The sequence below is a fragment of the Tiliqua scincoides genome, chromosome 9 (genome assembly GCF_035046505.1).
Source record: "Tiliqua scincoides isolate rTilSci1 chromosome 9, rTilSci1.hap2, whole genome shotgun sequence".
NCBI lineage: Eukaryota > Metazoa > Chordata > Lepidosauria > Squamata > Scincidae > Tiliqua > Tiliqua scincoides.
This window is the reverse complement of record NC_089829.1, coordinates 1,011,914-1,017,913: the sequence shown is the minus strand read 5'-3', so window position 1 is coordinate 1,017,913 and position 6,000 is coordinate 1,011,914.

Genomic DNA, 6,000 nt, shown 5'->3' with positions numbered 1-6,000 from the left:
TCATAAAGTCACAAGCACCCCCCTCGCCCCTCCATATGGACACGATCCTGGGGTTTGCTTCCCTACCCCTCCCCTTCCCCCACCCCTTAAAGGGACGGGGGAACCTTTACATGAACTGGTGGGTTGCAACCCACTAGTTTGAGAACCACTGCCTTAGAGGAAAGTGGTAAAAAAATGTGTTTGTTTAATTAATTAATTAAGTCATATGGGGTGACAAAAAGGTATGGGCCCTGGGTGTCAAATGGCCCAGCTACGCCACTGCTGCTCACTTTCTTGTGCGGAAGCTGTCTTCAAAGCTGCCTGTATCAGACTCCTTTATAAGAAGTCGGCCTCTGGGTCTATGGGGTCCATTGTGTGAAGGGGAAAAAGAAAGGAGGAAAGCTCCAAATTTCAGATTTGATCCAAAATGCCCATCCCAGTTTTCTCCCCCATATTCTCAAGCAGTGAAAACAGGAGTCCAATTTCAACTGCTCTTTGAGCAGTGCAAGAAACTGTGAGCCCCTCTCCCATTTAACATGACATCCTGACTTCTGCCTCCACCTGTAGAGCTGAGGTGTAAAAGTGTCAATTAAAGACAGCAGAGCTTAATGGCACTAGCACCAAACCTCAGCAGGCACTCACCTGAACACTTTTGCAACCAGCATTCAATTGCCTGAACTGCTTCAGCACCTTCACGTCTCACTGAAACGAGAAGAGAATGTTTGGATCCGATGCACCAGCAATTCACCTGAAATCACGTCTGCCTCTGTCTTGTTGTACAAAGTTTCCACCTATCAATCCACTTTATCTCAAGCGTGTCAGTCACGGAAATCCCTGGGGGGGGGGGGTGGGACGTACTTGCAGAAAGCCTCTGATTTTCTGCTCCCCTCACTGGACAGAGTTATCTGATGGCTCCAGGGCTTTTCATGTGTTGTAGTTATTTATCTTGGCAGTTCAAAAAAGCTCACATCCACCCACCATTTCCCCTCTTCGCTCGCTCGACAAGATGCTCCACAAAGGGCCCTCTCTGCAAACAAGGGCGCCCTGTTGAAGAGGTGGCTTTGATGGGCCGCTGAGCAGCACATGGTCATGTGTCCCTCAACCATTGGCGGCTGCACCATGACTAAAGCACTGCCATCACGCGTCTAGCTTAGCCAAGAGCTCCCGTCACATGTTTAGCCGGGAGGAGCAGGGCCTGGGCTGCCGCACATGGCCAGGGGTCTGTTTCATCCCCAACCCTCCCCCCCACCCCGTCCAAGGAGACTTTGGCCTTGCCTGTTTGAACCAGATTGAAAGGGTGGAAGTGAAGTGCCAGATGGACTGTCAGGCAAACATGTTCTCCTATCACCCACCAAAAGGAGAAGCACTCCACTCCACCAGCAGCTGCAGAAGAAGAGGATGTGTTATATTTACAGGGCAAACCCTCCCCCCAAATGGGGGGAAAACTGGGGTACAATCCCCCTGGGCATGGGGGATTGGTAGGTCAGTGTGGGAGACGATTGGTGCCAGACCTAGGTGAGAAATGGGCCTGCCAAAGACTGGATCCCCTCTTCCTTGGCAGATGGCACCCTGCTGTGTTTTCACCGCATCTCTGTGGCCAGTTGTTTCACTTGCCTTTCTTGTTTTCTCTCCTGGGTTCATCAGAGGGCAGATGTGGTCTGTGCTGGGGTCTGTGTTTCTTATTCAGGGAGAGGCGTTGGCACTGCCATTGGTAGGGTGATGGTTCAGGGGAGAAGGAGGGAGGAGTGTTAGTCACAGATGAACTCTGGCCCTTCCCTGGCCTTTGAACCACTAGTGGGCCCAGCAGTGACCCTGCTGTCTTGCTAAATGCCTGGCCAGTGAACAATAAGACCGGCCTTCTCCAGGAAGGCCTTCTCTGTGGCCTGCTGGAGGGGTCAACTTGGCAAGGGGTAGAGTGGAGACCTGGCTGTTTGAGGCAGGAGGGGTTGATCTCTCCCAGCCAGGTCTTTAGGGGCTGGCGGTGGGGTCATAATGGTCCTTGTGCTTCCCTGTCCTTCTGCAGGTGTCCAGCTGCTTCCTGGGCTTGAGTGTCCACCTACTGCTGAGTGGGTGAGGCAGGGCTGGGATTCTGTAGGTGAACCACCTGCCCTGCTGCCCAGCAGTCTAACCTGACGTAGTGGAGTGCTCCTGGTTGTTGGAGCTTCAGGGTCCACCCTAAGGCCCCTGGTTCAGAGGCAGCTCAGAATATCCTGAGCACCAGGATGCAGGTCTCTTGTTGTTTTGTGTGCTCCCTGGGGTATTTAGTGGGCTGCTGTGAGATGCAGGAAGCTGGACTAGATGGGCCTATGGCCTGATCCAGTGGGGCTGTTCTTATGTTCTTAACTACAATTCCCAGGAAGCCTTGCAGGTCTCTTGTTATCTGGTGTGCTCCCTGGGGCATTTGGTGGGCTGCTGTGAGATGCAGGAAGCTGGACTAGATGGGCCTATGGCCTGATCCAGTGGGGCTGTTCTTATGTTCTTAACTACAATTCCCAGGAAGCCTTGCAGGTCTCTTGTTATCTGGTGTGCTCCCTGGGGCATTTGGTGGGCCGCTGTGAGATGCAGGAAGCTGGACTAGATGGGCCTATGGCCTGATCCAGTGGGGCTGTTCTTATGTTCTTAACTACAATTCCCAGGAAGCCTTGCAGGTCTCTTGTTATCTGGTGTGCTCCCTGGGGCATTTGGTGGGCTGCTGTGAGATGCAGGAAGCTGGACTAGATGGGCCTATGGCCTGATCCAGTGGGGCTGTTCTTATGTTCTTAACTACAATTCCCAGGAAGCCTTGCAGGTCTCTTGTTATCTGGCGTGCTCCCTGGGGCATTTGGTGGGCCGCTGTGAGATGCAGGAAGCTGGACTAGATGGGCCCTTGGCCTGATCCAGCACAACTCTGCTTATGTTCTTATCCTGGCTGCACACACGGGCCTGTCTCCATTAATTTCAGCCTCAACACAGGGCCAAATTCTATTCAATTTTCTAGCACTGGTGCAGCTGTGCCAAAGGGGCTGCATCCTATGGGGGGGCGCTGTCATGGAGGCCTCCTCCAGGTAAGGGAACATTTGTTCCCGTTCTTCAAGGCTGCATTGCAACTGCACTGGCACTGGAAAGTTGGACAGGATTGGGCCCACAAGTGGCACATCTCAGATCTTAAGTTTGCCACTGTGGATGATGATCTGCCTCATGGACAGGTCACTGGGGAACTTTCCTGCTGCCAGGGCCAGTGGCTGATCCGCAGTTCCAGGCAACCTCTGGAATGAGGAAATAGCCTCAGCCGTGGATCAGATCCCTCTTGAGTGACCTCTACCTTGTCCCAGAGCCAGGATAGTTCCTGGGTCTCCAGGGAGTTGTGGGCAATGAAAAGATTTGGTGGATGTCTTAGCAACAGCAGAGGAAAGCTCATGAGGAATCCAACTGAAGAATCCTACTTGGTGACGGCAGCAACAAGCAGTTTTTCCTGTACCCCCACTGCGTTGGCAGAGAGTTATCGAGCCGAACTGTTACGTGAAAATCCCCTTTTTGCCTTCCAAGTTGTGATTTTTACTAAAATGCAGGCCTAAAACTTCTCTTTCAGGCCACAAAAGGAGTCAAATCTTAAGTTCCCTCATTTCTCATGTTGTTTGTCAGTCTGGGGAGACTCATTTCCTCTAGAGACACTGGAAATGTCTTTATTGTTTAAGTCAATCACTGAATATGCAAACACCTTATAGGAGGAGGACTTTGGCAGCAAAGTCTACCACCTATTGTTAACTAAATCACAGCCATTAAGCCACCTCCAGACTCAAATCCAGTAGCAACAGGAAGTAAGCTACTCCCCCTCCCCCAGAGTCAAGCTTTGCTGATAACTGAGTTCTGGACCCTTCCACCTTTTCTTTACATACTCCAAGTGTTACTGAGCATGCCCACAGCTCTGGGATACTTCCGGTCAGTTTGGATTGACTTCCAGGTCAAAGACAACTCTTAAGAGAGAACTCAGAGCACATGCGGTCTCTCTCTCTGACTGCCCACCTGCTAGAGGGGCCATACACAGGACTCTCTTCATCCAACTGCTCCCCCCCCCACAGGTAAATATATCGTGCGTCTAAACTTCCCCCCCCCTTCTTCCCTTCTCCCCCCATCTTTAGTCAGCAACTGGGTTTAGCAGATTAAGGAACCCCTAAAATACCTTCCTACACCCTAACCATTTCTGTTTCCTTTTCGGATGCACACAAATACATAGCACATGCATCCACCAAGAGTTAGGTACACCAGACAAGTACTAGAAATCTATACTTATCGATTCTCCATGTGTATTATGTTACCTTTGTGTGTTTTTGCAATAAAAATATAATCCTTTGATTGAAAGTTACCTTCCTCCCAGTCTCCTCATTAAGCTAAACAAGGGATTTCTTTGCTCTACGCTGTCTTGTATCCAGCCTATGGTCCCAAAAGTTTCCAGAAGGCTAATATAAATAATTCCCCTAAACAAAACAGCCTTTTTGGTAACAGAACTGTCCTGGGTTTTTGGGTCCGTCTTCATCTGGCCTGTGACGCCAAGGAGACCAACTTGGTGTCCAGCTGTGGCCAGTTTGCTAGACACTTTGCAGATAGTGGGTGTGTCCAGGATCCCCAGGAAGGATTCTCTCCCCCAGCCTGGCTCCTCCTTCAAGCCGACTGCGTTGTTCCCACACTGTGACAGGTCTGATTTACTGGCAGAGCTGAGTCATAGATAACCATCAAAGGGAAAGCAGAGTTCAAGCCAGAGACCAAGACAATGGTCAGGATGTGCCATGGACCAGGAAAGAATCTAACTGGCCAAGCCAAGGTCAAGCCTAAACAGGAAATCTTTGTAACCCTTCCTGTTGAGGACCGCCAGTGGCCAGCCAGGTGAGCAGAGTCGCCCTAAAACCTGGGAGCCCCTTGTGGTCTAGAGAGCTGCTCCAAGTGTAGTGGTGTGCCACACGGAGCCCCCTTGCACAATTTAGGTCTCCAAGGACCAGCTCCAACACAGGAACCTGCCTTACGCTGCGTGGGCCACCTGGGCTCCATCTGTTCTGCAGACTGGCAGCAGTTCTCCAGGATTCTGTGCAGGGATCCTTCAAAGCCCTACCTGGGAATAGCAGGGCTTGAATCTCAGACTCTCTGCATGCTACTGACCTCCAGTCACCCCAAGTGCTTCCTGACACTTGGGCAGAAATTTGGGGTGGGGTGGGGGGTTGATTCCCACTAGCAGCAGGAGAACATGCTTCATGTTAAGCATGAAGAATGATTCAGATGTTCAGAAGAAAGGTAGCCTCCGCTGCTGAGTGGTTGCTTTGGATGACACCCAAGGGAGTCAGGTCAGGCCTGGCTGCCCTCTTGTCTGGAATGCATGCACCACAAACGAGGGAAAGAGGTCCATCCTAACAATAGCCGCCAAACAGGGCCTTGCAGTCATACGCTGGCACCTTCCCTGGGCGATGTTACGAGAAGACCAGAAATAACCCTTTGCCGGCACAGAACACAAACACTCGCCTGTGTCTCTGTGGACTGGGGCAAGGGAAGATTTGTGGGAAGAGCTGTCAGTGTCCATCAATCTGCCTCCTTCAGCCTGAACTGGAATAGTCAGACTCCCTCCTGTAACAGCTTTTTTTCCAGGGCTCTTCTGCCACTCAATCGGCCAGACCGAAGAGGCTCACAAAAGCCATTTGTTCAACAGGCAGCATCATAATTAGCCAGCAAGCCTTCCCAGGGGCTAGTGTGGTGCACTTAGAGGGACCCAGGCAGGGAACAGCATGCGGAGGGTTATGAAAATCAGGCAGCCGTCGGTTGTGACCTTGGTGCATCTTCTTTCCCCAGCATTTTATCTGCCCGTTTCCAGATTCTCCTGGTTTTTCACTTCCTTTCTAAACATTTGATGTTGTCTGACTTCCCATTCGCACCCCCACATGTCTTGCCATGTCATAAAGTCTGTCAACAGAGCCCCAGGGCTGGCGGAATTGATGCACTCGGAGCACCAGTGTTTTGTTCTCAGGACTGGTGTCAGCAGAACTCTCAAGCATCGAGAAC